Genomic DNA, 22,650 nt, shown 5'->3' on the forward strand with positions numbered 1-22,650 from the left:
TTGGCTTCTATGTAGCCCTTGTAGATCACTTATTATCTGTTATAAGCAAACATAATAGTCCAGACGCAATAGTTGATTCCTGATGAGGACACCCTCTAGACGCGAATGGAGAAGTGTATTAATAAGGCATGACCATACTATCTAAATCTTTACCGATAGCATTAAACTGAACTGCGGAGTGGAGCGGGTAATACTGCAAAGATCTCTCATCATCAGTTAACATCTTCCAAGCGGAAAAACTAGACATAGTTCTGTAGCTATATTTAATAACTATGGAAGTATAAGGAAATCAGGCAGCTTTGTTGGTTTTGTTGTTGCCAAGTGTTAATTCAAGAGCAAACAGCAATTGCAGGACGGTTCACCGGTAGGTTAATTGCTCTTGGGCATAGCTTGCGTTCTTGGTAACATGAACATTTTCGGTAGCGAAAAAGCAGACGTGTTGGCTAATACAGAAGCCGCTCTAAACGAACTCGAGGCAGAATTAATACCAGGTCCGTTAGCAATTACCATGAAGAGATAGGTCATTTGGAGAAAATAAAAATTACTGAAGTCGGCTAAATATTTCAAAGATTTATTTAACAAATTTTCTTGACATATAATTGATTTCTGAAGAATGGAATCCACCTTTAGTTTTTTCGTAAAAATAATCACCTATCATAATTATTTTAATTTGATAACATATTATGTAAATAAAACATAATAGTGATCCATACGGAACTTAACCCGCCAGTCCATAAACCTTTTAGCTGATAGTCAAGTGGGAATAAGGGCTATTTGCAGCGGCAATACTAAGCCTCACTGCGTTAACTTATGCAAGTAGGCAATATTTCGACTCTACTAGACTAATTCCATTAATATTATCTGGATACTCAGCCATATAGGAGACGAGTAGGTGTGCTTGCGCAGCTGGGAATACAATTCATGTAACCTGCTTCATACCATTCAGTGCCTTCAAGAGTTGTTTGAAGCAATGGACACTACAGAAACACTTCACCCTACCACAAAGCTACTTTTGGGGTAGTGTTAATGCTGGGTAGACCAAAAAGCTTCTACTTCCAGGCAAAATGGAACTTAGTATTATTATAGAGTTGGTCACACCTACCATTCCATACAAGATCTCATCTTCAAAAAATTGAAAAAGTGGATTGAGACGCTAGGCCATTATCTTTGCGGAAGCCACAGCCACCAGTCTTTCAACTTAAAAGACATTGGGAAGCTTGATTAGAAGCACTGAGTTGCTTGGATTAAACTTAATTTCTTTACCACTCGGTATCATAATCGGCTTAATGATGACCTGAGTGCGGCAGCCTTTGGCGATCTTGCACCTCCCTTTTCAACCAATCAAATAATTATAATAATACAATTTTTAGAAGCATTCAAATACATTTACTTTAAATTTTAATTCCTTTAATAAACATGTGACCACGACCAAAGATCACTTCTGTTTATGTTAATAATATGTTACACATCCGCCCTGTTGTACCGACTAGAACTAAAAATATTTTCATGTGCCAATTTGAATGCTGCAGCATTTGTAGTGTTAGTGTAGTTTTTATCACTTATAATTAAAGGAAATCAAAACTAAATGCAGTGTTTGAAGTCACACTTAAGACTTTAAATTAAATTTTGATATTCCAAGTTTATTTGTTAAAGAGAGTATTTTGACTTTCTGCAAATTTTTTTTTTACGATTTAAACACCTTGCAGATAACGAAATAATATAGTTTTTACTAGAACTTGATCATCCCGCTGATAGAAAAATTCTCTTTTTAAGTAATCTCTAGGATAAAGAAGGAAGTACGTTCAAGTTTCGATGAATCCCACGCTATTTGTAAATAATTTCTTTCACAGGAAATTAAAATATTTTTTTGTAATTGATACGTAAATAATTGTCTTCATCAGACATCAAAATATGTTTAATATTTGGCGTTGATTTAAGCTTATAACAATTTTATTTTATAAAGTATTCGTCGTTGCCATCGGGTTTTATCATTTCGTGGTAAACTTAATTTACCTTGTTCAGGGTATGCAAATAGATCCGATAAATAACTAAGTTCCCAGACCAGTTCTTAGTTAATATGTTCCGACAATTTATTCCAACCACATTATTTTTCAAGTACACCCAACTTTTTTTTACACGGTTAATACGTTCCTCAGAAATCCATGTAAAAAGAAACCTTGTAAAAAAAGAGTTGGGTCTACAGCATCGAACCGGCATTCAATATAAGACGAATATTTCTCAAAAGTGGAAGTATGCATAATATTATATTTGTTGAAGGTATAAATTGTTAGGGAATGCTTTTTATTCAAGTTTTCTGGAATCTAATATTAGTTTGTTGAGCTAAGTTAGGTCAGCTCAAATTATTCATTATTCTTGATTCTCGACCGGGAGATCACAATTAAGACTAGTTTCTTTGTGCTAAAAAAAATTCTGAAAATTTGTAAAAACTGTTGCGAAAATAAGTTCAAGATACATATGTGTATTATTTTATGTGTATCTCCTTAATAATATTTTTTAACGATGTAAACAATATAAAACTTTTATTTGTGATGTACAGCAATAGTTCTCATATATTAACTTTTCGATTAAAAATGTCTTACTTATATCCCTTTCGAAGCCGTTAAAACTTATTTGTTAGAAAGTGCAAGTGAAGTCATGTCTTTCATGGAGATCCAGTTACGGCAAAATATTTGTTATCTTAAACCAAAGTATTTTTGTTCCTGGATATACGATTTCAGTTTGGAAAACCACTTCAGCGCCACACATAGTTTGAAGCTGCATTTTCTTTTATGAAAACGAAACTGTTAGAAGCTCCGCTGAACGGTTTAAAAGAAAACTTCATCCAAAACGCGACAGTTACAAATATATATACGTATATAGTTCTATAAAAACCGTATATATAAATCTGCATGTAACTTTCTACACACAACTGGTGCTGCAACAATTTAGAGAAGCAATAGCGTGTGCAAAACAAGCACCAGCATACACCGTTAGCCACTTCACTTCGCCAAGTGCTAAGCAAAGTTTGTAGCCAGTTGAAGTGCACACCGACATACATACATGTAATTGTGTGTTTTGCTCATTCATTCAAAAGTTTTACGAAAAATAATAGTTGCTGCCAATAACATATACGAAAGCGTTAAGAGAGCCTGCAGGAAATCGAATACAGAAAAGAGATTTTAGTTTCAACTGCTTGAGGCACACAAAAAACCTAAAAAGCTCTAGTCCACTCAGCACTTTACGATTTGCTAAATATGCTCTGAAGATATTTTCATGAATTTATGTCCATAAATTTTACTGATTTCCTACTGGGATTATGTTATTTGCTATGCAGTCATATTTGTTACCTTGTTATCGCACGTAGCCTGTAAATGTTGTGCGGTATTGCAAATTTTTAGACAAAAGCAAATATTCCAACAAGTTTCAATTACTCTGTGTGGTCAGGGTATGTATGTATAAAGGTAAACTGAGTTGTCTATAATGATTCTTATCGGTTTCTAAAACTCAACACTGCTATTAAAACTTCTGAAAATATATAAAACTTTTCAAAATATTTATAGATACAAGAGCTTAACGAAAACTCGTTTAAAATTTGATAATCAATTTTTGCATTTTGATGGAAGATTAGGCGAAAGCTTAGCATGTTTGATGATATTTAGAAGTACCCCTAAAAATGATGCTTGTGCGATAGACTAGAAACCGGGTCACAATTATTACTCACGACTCAAGTGGGCAATGTCTGAATTTGGTATCACCGCAAAACTAATACGGCTGTGTAAACTGACGTTGAGCAATACCAAAATTTCCGTCAGGATCGGGAAAGACTCTCCGAGCCGTTCGATACCAAACGAGGTTTCAGACAAGGCGATTTCCTTGCGAGCGACTTCTTCAATTTGCTGCTGGTGAAAATAATTCGAGCTACATAACTAAATAAAAAAAGGACCTTCTTCTAAAGGAGTGTACAGCTGCTGACGTATGTCGATAATATTGATATCATTGGCCTCACATTCGCGCTGTTAGTTCTGCTTTCTCTAGACTGAATAAGGACGCAAAGCAAATGACTTCTAATCGCAAAATCTATAAGCTCAGTTATCCTATATGCAGCTCCAGTATGGATCCAGGTACTAAACATAAAAGCGTATGCCAAAACAATAAATGCAGTGCATAGACTCACAGCAATAAGGGTAACAAGTGCTTTCCGAACTATTTCCAGCGAAGCATCTGAAGTACTAGCTAGTATGCCGCCCATAGACATCCAGGGTGACGAGCTCACAAGATTATATGAGCTATCAGCGCCAATTACAGAAACCCAAAAGAAAGAAGAGAGAAAGAAGAGCATAACTATATGGCAGCAACGGTGGCAACACTCAACTAAAGGACGGTGGATAAGTAGACGACATATACGACGAAATATTAAGCGGGCATGGGTGCTTCAGAGGCTACCTATACAAATTTCAAAGTGACATCAGTCCGTATTTTTCGATGTGTGCGGAGTCCATAGAAGATTCTGAACACGTGTTTTTCCATTGCCCTCGGTTTCGAAACATAAGAAAAAAGTTAGAAACCTCACTAGGAAAATTTGACTGCATTTATGTGTCAGTCCTCTGACAAATGGATAGCTGTTCGCGAAGCGGCAACTTCCATCATGACTACATTAAGACAGTTACAGCAGAGTAGGCGTTAGTCCGTCCGTGTTATAGAGGAGACGTAAAATGTCTTGTCACTCCATGAAGTAATACCTTACCTGGTGGTTCCGTGGGAGTGTCTTGAGTTGGGAGTAGGTTAGGTTTAGCGGATTAAAGTTCCGCACTCCGGCTTTCGATGCTTCCTCCTACTATCAAAAAAAAAAAAAAAAAAAAAAAAAAAAAAAAAAACTGTTGACAGTCCTAACTTTGAAGTCGTTTCGTCAACCTCGAAATCCAACGCAGAATATCTCTTGCCAACGGGTGGTACTTCAGACTGAGTAGGCAATTGAGAATTAAAAACCTCTCTCGACGAGCATAGACCAAACTCTATAAGTCAGTCATTATTCACGTCCTGCTTTATGGTGCAGAGGCATGGACGATGACAACATCTGATGAGTCGACGTTACAGTTTTCGAGTGGAAGGTTCTGCGGAAGATCTATGATCCTTTGACAACGGCGAATATCGTATTCGAAGAAACGATTAGCTGTACGAGTTTTACGACGACATTGACATAATGCAGCGAAATAAGAGGCATCGGCTACACTGGCTAAGTCATGTCGTCCGAATGGATGAAAACACTCCAGCTCTGAAAGTATTCGACGTAATACCCGCCAGGGGAGCAGAGAAAGAGGAAGACCTCCATTCCGTTGGAGAGATCTGGTGGAGAAGGACCTGTTTGCCCTTGGTATCTTGAGTTGGCGCAAAATTGCTAAAAGAAGATATGATTGGCGCGCTATTGTTAACTCGGATATAACTGCGTAAGCGGGCGAGTTAGCTCTCGTAAGCAATTACTATGTTACGTAAGTCCGCCGACAGTTTAAGAGTAATGTAATACAACTCTGAAACTGGTGCTCTTCTGTATAAGGTAAATCAAAAGAGCTACTGTGGATGTCTGATGTACATGTAAAACCTGTTAAGTTTTGTCGGTGATTGCTTGCTATCGTCCCATCTGGTGAACCACTGTCTCATTGACCGTTTCGTTTTTGAATTTGTGCTTAGCCGCAAAAAATTTCATGGTTATGTAAGATAAATTTTTCCAAGTACTTCTGATATAAATATAACATCAATAATCGTGACTATTTATTGTACCAATGTGATATGGACTTCGAAACCTATTCTTCCTTCACAGGTGCGCACTTACAAACCTTACTCTGCTTTTAAAAACGCTGCCATTGTTGATTTTGTAGCGCTGTCACTTGAAGTCAGTTTTGTTAATGGAGAGGGAGAGGGATAGTTGCTGTGTAGAGTAGAGTTAGAGTGAGATAAAAATAATAACAATACCTTCCACAGCGACTTCTATAAAGAAATTTATCTAAAGTCTTACCAAAACTATGTATATAGCTATTGAAGAGAGGAGTCACTCAGCACAGGGGATAGGATTTCCCGTAACTACTTTTGAACATATTGGGCTTCGGGTCTTCAGCAGGTATTTGGGCTAGGTATACAATCTTTTGAAGGTCGTTGAAGTCTTTTCCAAGGAAAAAGAAAACAATAAAGATAGTAATCAAATAATTACGATTCCCTAAAAGCTTGAGCTTAATATGATGGTGCACCACTCAAGCCAAACTTAACTTAACCGAAGTGCAAAATCGTTCATGAATACGATCACCTGCTGATGACGATATAGTTTGAAATATGCTTTTTTAATTTCCCTCTAATTTGAAAACTCAATATCAAAGTTAAAATCCTGCCCTAACATTACAAAAAAGGTAGCACAACCTTCGGCTACAAGTCAAATAAATATATACTTATAGTCGGAAGTGTTCACTGAGCAGCTTTATAAAAGTGCGAGTTAAGGAAATAATTTTGTAAAATATTTTGAAATAAATTTCAAAACCTATAATAGCAAAAAGCAATACTGGTGTGAAAGTGAATATGAAAGCTGGTGAATTTACAGGACACATGCTCAGCCACAACAACCACATGTTCCCAGTGTCCCGTGGCAACAAGTATAAAAGCAAGAAAAGAAAAGGAAAGAAACATTTCATATTCCGTCTTCCAACTTATGAAAATTCATACAAATGCAACAACAAGTAAAATAATATTGCGTCAATAAAAGACAGTCACCATCACGAAATTCCCAACTTGCCAACTTTTGTTACAGTGGCGGCTCCTCTACCAACCACAGGCGTTAATATGCACATGACGAGTAAATGCATATTATGCACTACTAAAATATGCAAGCATACATAAAACACACAAATGTATACACATGTATGTATATGTATACCTAATATGTCTATTATCAAGTCATGAATTGCGCTTTGTGTCCTGCAGGAATTTTATTTTCCAAATGTTCGACTGTAAGTTGGTAATATAAGGATGCAATTAAGTATTGTTTCTTCTAAGCCAATGCGATATCAGGTGTTACCGTTCGCTTGGTCTGGATTACTTTGTACGGAGAAAGATATGATGAGATGAGATGAGATTATATGGGATAAGATGAGATCATATGAGATGAGATGAGGTGAGATGAGATAAGATCAGATCAGATGAAATGAGTTGAGATTAGATGAGATGAGTTAAGATGAAAAGAGATGAGATGAGATGAGATGAGATGAGATGAGATGAGATGAGATGAGGTGAGATAAGGTGAGATGAGATAAGATCAGATCAGATGAAATGAGTTGAGATTAGATGAGACGAGTTAAGATGAAAAGAGATGAGATGAGGTGATTCATCAAATCACATCTCTACTTTCGCAAAAAATATGTTTTACGGTTTCTTCTTTTTCTCTTTCTGGGCACTTTCTACAGTAATCGTCATTCCTTTTAATTCTCAATACTAGGAATGTGTGGCTATATTCCATTTATGCCACGTTTGTCTGCTTGTTGGACAAGCCTGAGGTTGTTGTTATCGAGACTTAGCTTTACAAGTAACATGTTTATCGATTGAAGATCTGCATGTAGTGAGAAGCTTATATGTATATATTTCCTCTTTATCGGAATCTAATTGTAAGGGTACCTCGAAACCTAGAATATCACTGTGTCTGGGAACCCATTTTTGTTAGCACAAATAAAAGATCTCCGATTGGAAAGCACTGCAGTGACCTGGTAGTTGGAAGAAATTTTGAATTTATTAAATCCATGTAGATTCTTTTCTCTGTATCCCTGTATCCACCTCACTCCTTTGAAGAATACTATCCTGAGTTCTTAAAAGAGGGCTGTAGATTTAGACAGTTGAGTTATAGATAAGTTCATACCGTGGTCAGACCTTTACACCATAGTAGATCTATTTAACGGGTGATCCAAATAGAGGTATTTTTTTCAAATAGCCTACTTTGGCAGATCAAGAGTGAGTCGTGTTAAGCTGTCATGCTATTTTTGTTCAGTATTGTTTGACATTTCGTCGTGGTCTGAAGAATGTTTGCAATTCGTTCAACTTTATTACCAAAATATGGTCGCCATAATCGGCCTAGTGAGCGTACTATTCGCAACACCATCACCCATATTGAGACCCAGCATTCATTGCTAGATAATAATCGATCGAACAGAGGACGTCCAGAACGCAGTGAAGAAAATAGAGTGAGAGTGTACACGAAGACCATGAGGAGCCGAGTTCGCAGCAACATTCCCCATTAAATTTGAAGTTTCTGCGTTTTTTCTTTAAGAAAGTAGGGAACCTCGAAATGGATGTACTAATGAGTTGAATACAGTAAAGAGACTACCAGTTTGGTTGTAGTTTTCAAAAACTATATCAAGAATGATGAGTCTTTAGTATTTCTTTTTCATGCAAGTATATCGCGTGTCTTTTATATGCTATGTTCACTAGAAGTTTATTTGCAAATATAATATAAAGAAATAACTTTTAACACAAAAATCTCGCAGATGTGGGAATTGCAGTTGTTATGAAGCAAACTGCACTTTGTACGTTATCTATGAAGGAGCTACTGTGACACTCTTTGGCAGAATGCCGTCGAAATTACCGGATTTGGTTTATAGGAGTGTTGGTTTATATAGCTTAAATAAAATATCAATGTATAATATTGAAGTCAGTTCGTGTAATGAATAGAAAAAATTCACAAAATAAAACGATGTGGACCAAGTTTTGAAAATCTTTCGAGAACTTCTTCTGTTTTGACTTGAATGTCATGAAGCGTGTGCCGCAACAGCAGGCTGATCAATCTTTTTTGAAGCATGCTCGTCCTCAGCCACGTTTTCATGCGGCGAAGTCAGTAACTTGTTGTCTTTTGACTTTTGGTTCTGCCGAGGAAATTTCTCCCTTTTCCCCCTCTGAATCCGCCTTTGGTTAATTTTAAATGTTTTGTTCGGATTGCTATAAAGCTACCATACTGTTGAATATTATAAACTAAAACATTGGAGAATTCATAACGTACATTGCTTTTTATAAGTCTTCTATTTTAACAGTTTTAAGCGTTATGTCTCTCTTCTTAAGCTATTCACATCAGATTTCAAATCGATATTTCAAATAAACGGCTAAATTTTTGGGAATATTACAACTTTTTTGAACACGCCGCCATTTTGCCAATTTTAGATCTTTTTCGATCGTAAGTCACTGTAGGAATAATTTCTTCTTGTAAAAATTTTTACAAAATCATTGCAAGAGTAAAGTACCATTTTTTAGCGCCGTCGGAGACGGAAATTTTATTGTCTGTTCTTATTATGTGTCCGTTCGGTATACCGTACAAATTTTAGAACAAATACTATAGATTTTTTTTTTTTGAATTTCCAAAAGTACTTTTTTAAGCTATCACACAATAATTATCGTTGGTTGATATCGCTGCTAATTCAAGACATTATTTCAAGTTGAATTTTGCGCCAATTAATACAAGTATATATACATCAATCAATTGCAATCGATTTCAATAGATTTCCTAGGAGGATTGAATAAATGAACATATAGTATATGCATACTATGTATATACCTATATTTATATGTGTCTACGCAACACGTCGTATGCACATATCCTGTGTCTGTTAGTGGCATCATTATGTCGTTTGTCGTCTGTCGAAAGACCAAAAAAAAATGCAGTAATGTTTGTCGCATTTTTTTGTACAAAATTTTTGCTGCTGAAAAATTGTCGCTTGGCATTATTGCCAACACGCCGAAGTGGTGTGTTTGCGGGGAAGGTTTCCAGAAACGCATGCATAATGTATAACAACAAAGTGCCTGAAAAGAGGAATACTCACATTTACATATACTTAAATTACATATATGAATATATATGCACTTATATGCACATATAAATGTATTTGTATGTGTGTATGTGTAAATGCAAAAGTGTGTGAGGAAAAAGTGGTGAAAAACTAGCATTTCCGGCCGTCGCTGTCTTGCTGCTCCACGACTACCTACTTTACTTTGTTCTCTTTTTACTGTACTCTCTTCTACGCACACTACCTTGCTTTTCCCTACTATACTCTCCTCTATTATCCTTCCACACTGAACACTTTAAAGCCTGTTGTTGGCGTTGCTTTATTCGCATCGTTGCACGTTTACATAACACAACGCTGCAAGTCTTATTTTGCCGTTACTTTTGTGCACTCAAGGAAAAATGTGTGTACATTCAGTGATTTTGCACATTTTATATATATATTTATATATTTTTGCGCATTAACTATTTTTATTTGTATAACTAATTAGACTGTGTAGCGGAAACTGCGACCGGAAAGTGCAGTTGAAGATGTTAGCGTATATAATTAATCATCATTGTCGGTATGTCAAGGACTGCGCATTTTAATTGTCGACAGAATATAAATTATGAATTATCATGCAGCTACTTTTGTGCTATTAAAATAAAAATATATTAAAAAGAAATGCAATTATCAACAATTCCATTGATTACTTCGTCACGACTGGCTTGAAGCTGCTGAAATTTTAAACGGTTGAGGTGGGGTACATATACAGCCCTGAACGAAATTTACAGAGTATACAGTGATTACCGCTTCAAACTGGGTTAGATCATCGAAAGAACAGGCCTTGGCCGAATAAAATTCGGGCATATAACCTTAATGTAGAACCGGCTGTTGTGGGGTTTTCAATAGAAACGCTACAAGAGTAGATTGACAGGGATAGCAAAGGGCGTCAAATTCTTTCCCGCCCTTTTGACATTCCTCTTCAGTAATGTTTGCCATTTCATCATTGAAAGATATACGATCCAACAATGAGTCGAAATTATTAAAATTTACTAGCGAAATTCGGAGTCAGTGACCTCAACTTTAAGAGCGCGAAGTCCAATTTATGATCGTCATAATCGTCCGGTCGTATCAACCCTTGAGCGTCTGGTGGAAAAATTTGAATCCACAGGTACAGTACAAAATGTTCTTCTGCCAGTGAGACAAAGAAGTACCCATAGTGTCGAGACTATTGCTGCCACTAGCGCATCAATTGAGGAAGACATAAATCAGTATCTCACACGTTATTCCCAAGCGTTAGGTATCTCTGTGAAGTCGTCTTGGTCTACTTCTTTACAAAATAAAATTGACGCAAGAACTGAACCCGCTTGACCACCAGAACCGTCGTATGTTCATGAATTAGGCTGAGAAACAACTTGAAAATGATCCAGATTTTCATTACTCATTTATGTCTGAATGGCTTCGTCAATAAGCAAAATATGCGTTATTGGTCAGGCAGCAATCCACACGTATTCTATTGGGCCATAATACTTCCGTGATGATCAAGACGGGCACGTTACTGTGAATGGAAATCGCTACCGCTCAATGATATTTTTGGCCCGGCTTGGATGATATGGACTTCGATAGTATGTGATTCCAACAGGACGGTTCCATAAGCCACACAGCGAATGTCACAATCGATTTATCGAAAACCAAGTTTGGTGAACGAGTTATTTGACGCCGTTAAACTATTTCCTGTAGGGCTACGTCAAGTCTATAGTCCACGGCGACAATCCAGTGACGATTGCTGAACTTCGTACTAATATCGAACGTGATATTAAAAATCGACTCTTATTTTGAAGGAAGTTGTGTAACAGCATGAGTTGATGAAAATATGGATTAAACATATTTTCTAATAATATATAAAGGAACACTGTTTCTCTTGAGATTTATAATACAGAAAAGAAAGTAATTTAAAATAATAATTATGATTTTCGAATATATTTATGGAAATTAAATAACGACGGTTTTTAAATTTGCGAGATGCGTTAATTAAAATAAATGGAAATAAGTGCACGTTTCACCTGTAGGTACAATAGCGACGGCTTCTTTTTCTGACTTATAAAGAAAAACCCCATATTGCGCGCACCCTTATTGGTTTAATTAATAGCGATGGCGTTAACTTTCACACGGAGCTTTCAAAGTACTGTGCTCAATGCCGACGCTTACTCAGAGTCGAACCATGTACGTTTCAATTGATATCGCGTTGAAGGAAGCAAAGTCGGCAGCATTAGCCTTTCTCGAACTACAATCACTTGTCATTGAAGATTTGAAGAGAATAAAAATGTGTAAAGAACGTGACACCGCATAAAAGGCGCCTCAAATTTTGACAGCAATATTGACTATCGAATTTCAAATTTCCTGCCGCATAAAGGAATCTGTAAATTCATATCCAAAATGGAAAATATTCATGTTAAATCACCCGGCATGCCCTAAGAAAAAAGGTAAAGGAACACGCAATGGAAAATATGTAAAGAGTAAAAATGAATTGTGAAGGGTAAAATTAAATGAAACAAGTAAGTAAGAGCTAAGTTCAGGTATAACCGAACATTTCATACTCTTGCAACTTTCAAGGATTAAAGTCAGGTAAGTAACTTCATGTACATAAGACTTCTTAGTTATATGGGGTCTGGGCAAGTTTTCATACGATTTTAATTATTCTAAGCACAAAGACTAAACTAAAATCCGCTCTCTCCATTTTTTAAGATAATATATTGACCGATATATGCGGTATAAAGTCATTCGAAAGTTCGATAATCTTTATATTATGCAGGGAAGTGTTGACCCAATTCAAACCATTTGTAGCACACAAACATACTACTATCAGGAAAGCATTCTGCCTTAATTCCAATTATATATCTCACACTCTCCGCAGTTTATGTAGAATTGAGAAAGTATAGAAAATATTAATAATAATTCCGCACTCGGCTAAGTTTCGTCAATAACTACATGTAGCTCAGCTTGGAGTTTCAATCTACTAAACAATGGTTTCCAAATTTCTAACGGTTTGGACTCTACTCATATTTTCAACGACCCAACGGAGTTTTCAAGCATCTACTTTGAAATCCACTACTTTACTTAATATCGAAAGCTTCGGTAAAAGTCGTCTGGCTAACAAACCTGGAAATCGCAGAACGGCGTAAGACCGCTTTAAAAAGGAAATGCCTATACAAGTAATGGTCGTATAAGTGAATACCAGATTTTTGATAATATACAAGTACAGGGTGGGCCATCTAACGTTTTAAATTTGAATTATCTATATTTCGACATTGGAAACGTCAAATACCATTCGGAAAGTGACAGATATTCAGTAAAAAGTCTGAAATTTGCAAAATACCGACCCACTCACTAGAAGAAAACTGGGAAATATTGAAAATTTGAAAGTTTGACCGAGGATGGTCAATTTTACCGAAAAATCTTCTTTTCGGACGAGGCTCATTTCCACCTCGATGGCAACGTTAACAAGCAGAATTGTCACATTTGGGGCGCTACGTGCCATACAGCAAACGCTACACTCAATCTTTTACGCCCTATCTTCGAAAATCGCATAATCAGCAAAAGAGGTGATGTGAATTGACCTCCAACCATCCAGAAACAATTCAAAATCTGAAGTACGAGATTCAAGCTGCTGTAGCAGCCATAAGGCCTGAAACCATCGAGAAAGTACTCCAAAATTGGGTGGATCGGATAAGCTACTGTAAACTCAGCCGTGGTGGTCACTTGTCCGAAATTGTTTTCCACAAATAAATTTCATAAAACAACCTTTTAAATAAATGTTAGACCTTTGAAAAATATCAAGCCGTTTTTTCTTTATTGACTTTTTAAATTTAAAATTTTATATGGCCCACCCGTTACATTTAAGTTTTTTTAAGTTCCACAGTTGCACATTCAAATTAGATACAACTTTCTTCTTGAAATTAAATATATGTTTCATTGTCTTTTTAAATTCTGTTATTTATGGGGATTGCTAAAAATTACCCTCCATAACAGATTGGCGATGGTTGACGCATGAGGATTTTTGTTCCCTCTTGAGAAGTTTTCCTGGTATCACAAAATACTGGGTTTTAACAATCCGAGAGCAGCACGAGCATCAGCTTCAGTACCTAATCTAACTTAAGCTAATTTCCACTGTTGTAAATCCGTTCTAAGTTAATTGTATTTTGCTAGAGGCACAATTTCGAAGAACAACAAGCTTACTCAAGCACTGTTCGTTGCCTTGGGCGATATTATAAAGTAAAATATTTCCTAGGGATTTATCAGGTATTCGCTAAAATCAGAAGGCTTTAGGCCTGCCTTTGAAAATCTGTTCATATTTTGAAAGCTTCAATGTGGCACTCAAAGGAAAATCGATATTGCGCCAGTGGCAATTTAATGCTCAAGCTTATTTTTTTGTAGCTAAAAGTACCTCGCAGCGCTGACAGGACATTAAATCACCTAAACACATATGCAAATGCATTATTGTGAATACATATGTATGTATGTACATCACATAAAGCTTGTATGTAATTAAGCCTGTCTGCACGGCACTCCCAGCTCTCGAAATCAATGCGAAGCGAAGTGATTTACCAAAAAAGAAAGAAAATCGAAAATGTGAAAAGCTTTGGAAAATATTTTCTTTGGCGTTAAGAGCCCCCAAGAAGACGACAAACTTGACACAAGTTAATGGAGCATTTAAGTGTGGTGAGCACACACACCCGCACGTCTATATAAAAAGTCAACAGACATAAAAAAGTCATACGAGTATGTGAATACGGCAGCATAATAGCGTGTGGAATATTTCATGATGCTCTCCACCCCAAAGCGCTTGTATTTTACTTGAAATCGATATTCGGTAAAGATTTACCCACATGTTTGTCACACTTTGCGGCAGCGAACTTTGCCAAATTTCAAATCGCGTGTGGTTTTGTTTACATTTTACGGCGTATTAAATACATTAACGGTGTTTTATTGTTCTATAGGTATACATATATGAAGAAGAAGAGTATTACCATATGGGACAAGAGATTTTACTTCCTGTAATATGTACATATGTATAAATATCTTAAGTAGATAGGTAGTATATTGTGCGATTGTTGAAAAGTACTTTTGTGACTTCCGAATTTTTTCGGTTTGGCTTGAGACCTAATGTGTGTGTCAGTTATTCGAACCATTTAGATAATATTCACAAGTGTAAAGTGAGATATTGATAGAATTAGCACAGTTGCATAAAAATGATCATCGATCAGCTTAACATCCTTCTTGCTAAAGATCATGGAGATTCACTGGGTGATATCGGCTATCATGTCAATCGATATAAACTAGAATATATTGGAACAGTTCATCCATATGTATGTTAAGCATTAGATAACTCATGTACTATGGGCAAAGTATAAAAATTACTCACTAGATCAACCGCCAGATGATATCTTGCATCCTTTCACGTGAATAATTTTAAAGATGCCTGGCATACAGATGATCACGCAGTGCTTTCTTGAGTCAAACATCTCTAGGATAATAATACCTTTACTAACTGGACGTATGAACTAAAAATCACTCTTAATTAGGAAGGTTCAATAGTAAGTCTTTCCAAGGAGCTAACAAATCACCCATCTTAAATCTACAAAACAAGAAGTCAGACTATTACAAAAGAGTGAGCTGGATAGATTGCATTGAATGCATAATTCTAAAGCGTTATCGAAAGGTTACTGCCTCAAAATGAAGAATACACGTGAAATGTGGAATATATTGGTATGCTGGAAAGCTTTAATGATATTCACTGGATATATAGTACTATACAAATTTTTTTAAGATTTTCTTGATATTTGTCAATTAATATTTGACTTACTAACTCCAGCCGCTTTAAAGCTTTACACCATTGCACTCAGACGCCTTTGTGGGCAAGAAATCATGTTATATGAATGAAAATAACCAATAATTTTCTGTACAGTTTATAGTGGGCAACTGCGTAAGGCTATGGAAACAAATAGTCAATTGATTGGTGGAGATATCAAACAACTTCCACTTTTAAGAAAGTGGGAACTTGGTCACTAACTAAGGAAGGAAGAAAAATCTAAATGTCTAAAGGATGACGAGCATAACTGCTACGAATGTCCAATCTTCAGGTGTTTAATACAGAATAGTTTTCTCCAATATTTTAAACTGAAATTAATTTGGTGGAAAAACTAAAAAAGTGATTTGTTTTAACGAAAACTTCAGTTCAAAAACTTTGAAACTGTTTCACTTACAACTTTTGCTTTACTTTTACAGAGAAGTTCGATGCATGCTTTGCTTTGAGTTCGTTGATACATTATTTTCTTTCTTCTCTTGGTTGTTAAAGTATGTGCAACTTGATTTTTCAAGCAGCTAATTACCGATTTTTTGTCAAATTATCAGTATTTTTGAGTAGTGACTAATTGTGCTTCATCTTTGTCTAAAACCCGAGGAGGGAAACGATTCCTACAGCCTTTCAACCTGTATTTGATTTTTACGTTTTAATAAAAAAAGCTTTTGTATGACGTAGAAAACTATATTGGCTCGCGAAGAATAACATTTCATAAGCTTGAATCCCTAGACATGAAGGTTTGAGGGCCACAGAGCTTGCTAATGTTCTGATGAAAGAAGTTGGCACAACAAAGTCAATAAGATCGGTTCTTTGCAATGGAAAACGGTATAAGTAACTATTATTTCTCCCTGGAGACGGATTAAGGCAGTTAATACTACTGTGATCAAATTGAAAGGTGAATTTTGAACTTATACTTCACGTGCTTGCACCGCATCCGCCTGATATATCCTCGTGTAACTTCTAGCTATTCAGCAAATTCACATGACCACTCCGAGGACTCAATTGAGGATATAAAAGCTGAATCGAAGAAGGCTCTGATAACCATCACGACGGAAGATTTTTCCAAGTGCTATGATGCCTGGAAAATTGGAGGGGATTACTTTGAAGGAGATGAAATGGACAAAATTCATCTTTCAGTTTGATCACAGTAGTATGATTGTTTAGAGGTTACTTCAGGCTAAGATGTCAGCTACACGGAATATGATACTGTTTTACAGACCTGTGTAGCAGAGGAAGAATCGATCGATCTGGTACTTCTTCTTAATTGGCGTAGACCCCGCTTACGCGATTTTAGCCGAGTTAACAACAGCGCGCCAGTCGTTTCTTCATTTCGCTACGTGGCGCCAATTGGATATTCCAAGCGAAGCCAGATCCTTCTCCACTTGGTCCTTCCAACGGAGTGGAGGTCTTCCTCTTCCTCTGCTTCCCCCGGCGGGTATTGCGTCGAATACTTTCATGACCTAGCCAGCCTAGCCGCTGTCTTTTAATTCGCTGAACTATGTCAATGTCATCGTATATCTCGTACAGCTCATCATTCCATCGAATGCGATATTCGCTGTGGCCAATGCGCAAAGGACCACAAAACTTTCGCAGAACTTTTCTCTCGAAAACGCGCAACGTCGACTCACCAGTTGTTGTCATCGTCCAGGCCATCTTCTTAAGTAGTAAATGTTTATTTCCCCCTAAAAACTATTTCTGGATCCGCCCCTGTGTGTAGGTTCTACGTCCAAGGGGCAGAGACGCCAGACAACATACTCCTGGACTACCACAAATTCACAAGAAGAAAAAGGGCAAATGAATTTGGTGAGAGAACACACCACATCCTTTACCTTAGGAACTAAACCTTTTGTTACAAAGGGTACAGTCCATTCCTCAACTCTCAGTCTAATCTAATCTTATAATTAGTTTTAGAAAAGGGGCCCAGGCCATAGGAAACGTGCGCTGGTTAGATATTCCTTCTTCTTCTTGGCAGTAATTTTAAGGAATGATGGAGCAAATCTCTGGTGACCCTTCATGCTGCCGAAATACCGCAGTATCTTCCAGGCAGAAGTCACACTGATGCCTTAGATTCATGCAGGATCGCTTAGATCATGTACAAGAAGCGGAAGGAAAAATTCAAACTTTCTGCTCACATGGTCTCGAAAAAAAAACAAAACGGTTGTTGCCTTAGTCACAGTTCACAACTTAGGGGCATCAAATGTCAGCTGTATCGGTAATATTAACGATGACACATCCAGAAAGTGGATGGAAGGCATAAGAGAGACGCAGAAGCATCTCCTCCACTTATGTTCGGCCTTATTTATCTAGAACTTGGCAAGTCAAGGTTAAGAAGTGGAGAAGAAGGTAATAAGTAAATGAAGATGCCTCGAACTGTATGACGACCGATAGTTAAAGAAAGACCCACCGAAAATATCTCACGCACTCTACATACTTTGCGACGACTTCTCACACACTAGGAAGTGCTTGAACAAGTTTTGGTACGTTTAATATTAGAAACTCAAATCTCCTTGTAGCGTTTCCATCTTACTATGTATGTGCTAATAATGCATTACATTCTATTTACTCACTGCTAAGAGCAATAGAACTTCTATCACTTCAAACAAAGCACTCCAAATTCACTTTTTCATAACTCGAATTTACTTATTTAGTTATTTGCTCGAAAGCAATTTTCCAACACAGCTGTGACAATCCACTCGCTGAGACTTTTAATAAACAGAACTGAATGCAATGCGACGCATTCTATATATATATATATATATATATATATATATATTTATATATGTGAGTGTTCAAGTGTAGGTGTGTGTGTGTATATTCCCACCTCAGTGCCATTGCAGTATATGCATCCTGGCTGTGCGACATTTGCTACTTACGACGACACTTGGAACTTGGCACTTAGCACTTTTCACTTGCAACTTGAATTTTCGAAGTTGTGCCAGAAAATAATCAAAGCGAAAAAAGAGAATTTAAGGAATGTCAATAAACTAGAATAGAGATTCCAGGAAAGTTGAAAGTATTACACTTGCGCCACGACATGAAAAGAACAGTTAGCTGAGAGTGTACTCATATACATATATGTGAGTAGGTGTTGGGAGAGAAGTAAAGAAGAAAATGGCAATAACAACAAAAAATCAGTTAGAGCCATTTGATGACACATAAAAAGCACAAGAAGCACGAACTGATAGACGCACAGAAGCAGGCGAAGACAGGACGAGACAAGCCAAGACAAGTGGAAGGACAGTTAGTCAGTCAGACAGTGAGCTGGGAGTGACGAATAAACAAAAGGCAGCAGTGCTGGCATTGCAGGAGAAATTACTTGACAGTCATGAAAACAAAAGTTGCAGGTTTCCGGCGGAGAGTTTGCGTATATAACGGTAAAAATGTGTGTGTGTGTGTGTGTGTGTGGGTGTGTTGGTGTATATATTTTCAGTGAATATGCGTGTTAAAGAAAGTTTCTGGCAAGTGTTGAATTTGAAGTGTGACATTTTTGTTGTTGTTGTTATTTCTTTTGTTTTGACGGCAACCGCCTTATGCCGGGATAAATATGTGCAGCCATGTATGCAAGTATGTTGCGATTTGTAAAATTTATACTTGCAAATCTAAATGCTGCCACAACACACTGACGCACACACTTGCGAACATAGAGTAAGGAAATTTTCAAGGATAGCTGTGGTAAGTCTTGCAGCGTTGTTGTAAAATACTTTCACTTTGCGAACACAAGCCCACACACAAACACTTCTACATATGTATATACATATATTAAGCACCTAACTCTTAAGTTTGTTGTTGTTGCTATACTTCTCACTTCTCATACGGCCAGAGCAGACGACACATGACAAGCGCTTTGCGCCCAAAACGAAAGTTGCTAAGCTAAAATTAAGCGAAAGGTTAATGTCTGTCAAAACAATGATTGTCATATACCAGCTACAATAATAACAATAACAATTAAAATGAAAATCCCAAGCACATAATGGTACGGGTGGCGTAGTGGCTGTTGCCAGCGTCTATGGCGCCTCTTACGCTGCCGGCTAAGGCAATGATTTTTGAGCATTGCTATGGAAAATATTTTGGTTAACTGTTATTGCAAGTAACTCAACGCTTGGCAACTCGTTTGCTTGCCGGTTTGATGGCTTGCGATGGGGAGGGGTGTGCCGGTAAGTCGAAAAACGTTAAATTCGCGGTCGGCATGCCACATTCGGAGTGACTGAAATTTTCTACTTAATTTTTAGTATGTGGCAAAGAAAGAGGACACCCTGCGGGAAAAATGCATTAGAAAAATACTCCGCTGATGTATTGAAATTGTGATAACATCTGGTCTCGTTCGAGAAATGGATGATTTCATCAAATTTAGAAGACAGTGAATCGTTTTCAAGATACTTAATAATTTGACACTGTATGAAAAATAACCGTAGTCGTATCTACTTCTCGGAACAAATTTCATAGATATAGAAAATTCATTTCAAAAGTGGATTCGTATTTTGGTCATGATTAGAAAAACTTCTTTCCTGCGTTCCAACATTTCTTGCTGGCATAACCATTTGAGCTCAATATTAAAACCAGTGGTGGACACACAAAATGAATTTCGATTTCTAGCCGACCGAAGATGTAGCATTATAGCGATTTAAGATCACTAAGATATCACTCAGCAGTGTCTTTTAATTTCAGTATCCCAGTTCATAGTACCTTCCTCAGACCGCAGACACCCGCAAAATAATCGTAATAGTTAGCTGTCAGAGCAGTGAGCTTTCAAATTTGATTTCTGTTTTAGATGGCTGATCTGCATTGTGGGGGGGGGTCACACTTAAACTATCATATACAGACCTTTGTGAGTTCAAAATTAATAAAAACCTCCTGAAGGTGAAAATCAGCTATCGGCAAAAGTGACCAGCACCGCTCACAAATCTGCTTAGGTATTTTATTTCTACCTTCGCTGTTGCACCTAGAGGTCTATAAAGTGAGATCCAAGTTGTTTTTGCGTTGATATAGCAAAAACAGGAAAGTGTCGAGACGATTCTATCTTATCTTCTTCCAAACAGCTAATGCAGCTGGCATCTGATATGCAATCTTACTGCATGGATCTCAATCGAAAAGTGTCCAGTTAGAACTCCTTCAAGCATTGAGATGTGTACCTTGCTGAGGGCGAAGATTACCGTAGACTTCATACAATTTACCATGGACCAAATGACCCTGCGTTTGCTGATGGTAGCCGACCAGCTCTTTGATCTGAGGCCCAATAGTCCAGTAGCGAACCAGAAGATGCAAAAGGAGCTCCTTCCTACCCGTTCCTATGCCGCAGTTATTGAGCTCTTCAGCTCAGTTTCCTGCAATACGGTTATGGCCCGGCACCCAAAGCTATCTGATCATAAAATAGCTCGATGCTAGAGGTAAGGAGTCTAGATATCTTTTCACTAGTCTTGAACACACAGTCAGCGCACTCAAGCTTAATATCGCTGCTCTACTATCGGAGTGTCATGCATAGTCACCCTTATGTCAGCTATCTCCGATTGGGAATCGTTTCAGTGGTCAGGAAGCCTAACTATTAAAGACAAATTAACCGATATAATTTAATTTGAAACACTTTTAGAATACCGCTGGTTTTCTTACCTTTCAACATATTTTATAATATCACATTTTTACGAGCTAATATAGATTTCCTTTGGCGCGTTATCACATGGGAATTGTATATTTCTATGACGGCTTTTAAAATGTAAACGACTGGTCCGTACTCCCACCAAAACTTTCCGCACATAGATTGGATTTTCAATAAAAAAGTTATTTTGTACTGGGATTTAAGATCTTTACATTAAATCTATAAAAAAATGTTCAATTATCCCGACACCTGGTAGAAAATCTTGAAAAGAATAACCGGCATAACTCGAGCAGGTTTAGTGGCCCAACATTCAACGGAGCATTAAGTAAATTAATTTTAAATTATTGCGAATAGTTATTTTCTAGTTTTATTTATGACGTTATGTAAAAATTATACTCGATCTCTACTTTTTAATGGAAAGGAAGAGAGGTAAAGAATCAATGTGTGATTAGTTAATCAGGAATACCTCCGTTCTTCTCGATATTATACAGGGTGGCGCAAAAGTCAGAAGATGATCAGAAGATGTTATACATTTTGCAACTGACCTCTAATGTAAGTTCTGTTTTGACATTTGTGTAGTAAACACATGCGAAATACTCTTAAATAAACAATAGTACGCTAAACTGCATGCCACAACCGATATGCTGAAGGATGCATTTCCCGGGCGCCTAATCTACCGTTTTGGCTATTTGCACTGGCCAGCAAGATTGCCTGATTCGTCCGCTCCAGACTCCTTTTTGTGGGGCTTTTTGAAGTCGCGGGCTTATGTCAACAAACCTCAGACTCTTCCAGCTCTTAAAGACAATGTCCGTCAATAATGTGAGAACCTATTGCCGGAAGTTCTGGCCAAAGTGATGGAAAATGCCATAAAAAGGGCTGAAATGACAATCAACTGTGGCGGCGGCCATTTACATGATATCATATTCTCGACTTGATGTAAAAAATCCAAATAAAAGATCAAATAAAAATAATCCACAAGCAGAATCAAAGTTTTTCATTTTTTTAAAAAGGTTTTCATTTTCCAAAAAACATCGGAAGGTAATTTTTGCGCCACCTGTTATAAGGAAAGGTATTACTTACGATCCGATATTAAGGACTTTGAAACCTTCGATATTAAATTTAGATTTTCGTCTTAAAGTATAAATTCATTAATGTTTTTTACTCTTACACCAATAAATAAATAAATTTTCAAATTGAATGAGTTAAAGTATTTCAAATCGCTTCTGAAAAAAAAGTTCGGGTACCATATGATACAACGACAAAACGAAGTGTAAACGCATCCACTCAATCACTTTAATTTATTCGATTTTATACATTTTCCTGCAGGATATTACCACTTTCCTTCTGTGCATTCTAGTATACACATGTACACATACTTTTGTGTGAAAGTAGAAAATGCAGACAATGTGATTTATGATACT

The 22,650-nt window shown here is 37.0% G+C and overlaps 1 protein-coding gene and 1 long non-coding RNA gene across 2 annotated transcripts in view; both read right to left on the reverse strand.

Moving 5' to 3' along the window:
* LOC126752725 (uncharacterized) overlaps window positions 1–17,178 on the reverse strand; it is a 216,222-nt gene extending 199,044 nt beyond the window's left edge. The window contains exon 1 of the long non-coding RNA XR_007666024.1: window positions 17,100–17,178. This is a non-coding gene — a long non-coding RNA (uncharacterized LOC126752725). The remainder of the gene's footprint in view (window positions 1–17,099) is intronic.
* The window catches only part of LOC126752717 (lachesin), a 241,696-nt gene that overhangs the window by 167,721 nt on the left and 51,325 nt on the right, over window positions 1–22,650 (reverse strand). The window lies entirely within an intron of this gene.

This window comes from Bactrocera neohumeralis, chromosome 3, assembly GCF_024586455.1.
Source record: "Bactrocera neohumeralis isolate Rockhampton chromosome 3, APGP_CSIRO_Bneo_wtdbg2-racon-allhic-juicebox.fasta_v2, whole genome shotgun sequence".
Lineage (NCBI taxonomy): Eukaryota > Metazoa > Arthropoda > Insecta > Diptera > Tephritidae > Bactrocera > Bactrocera neohumeralis.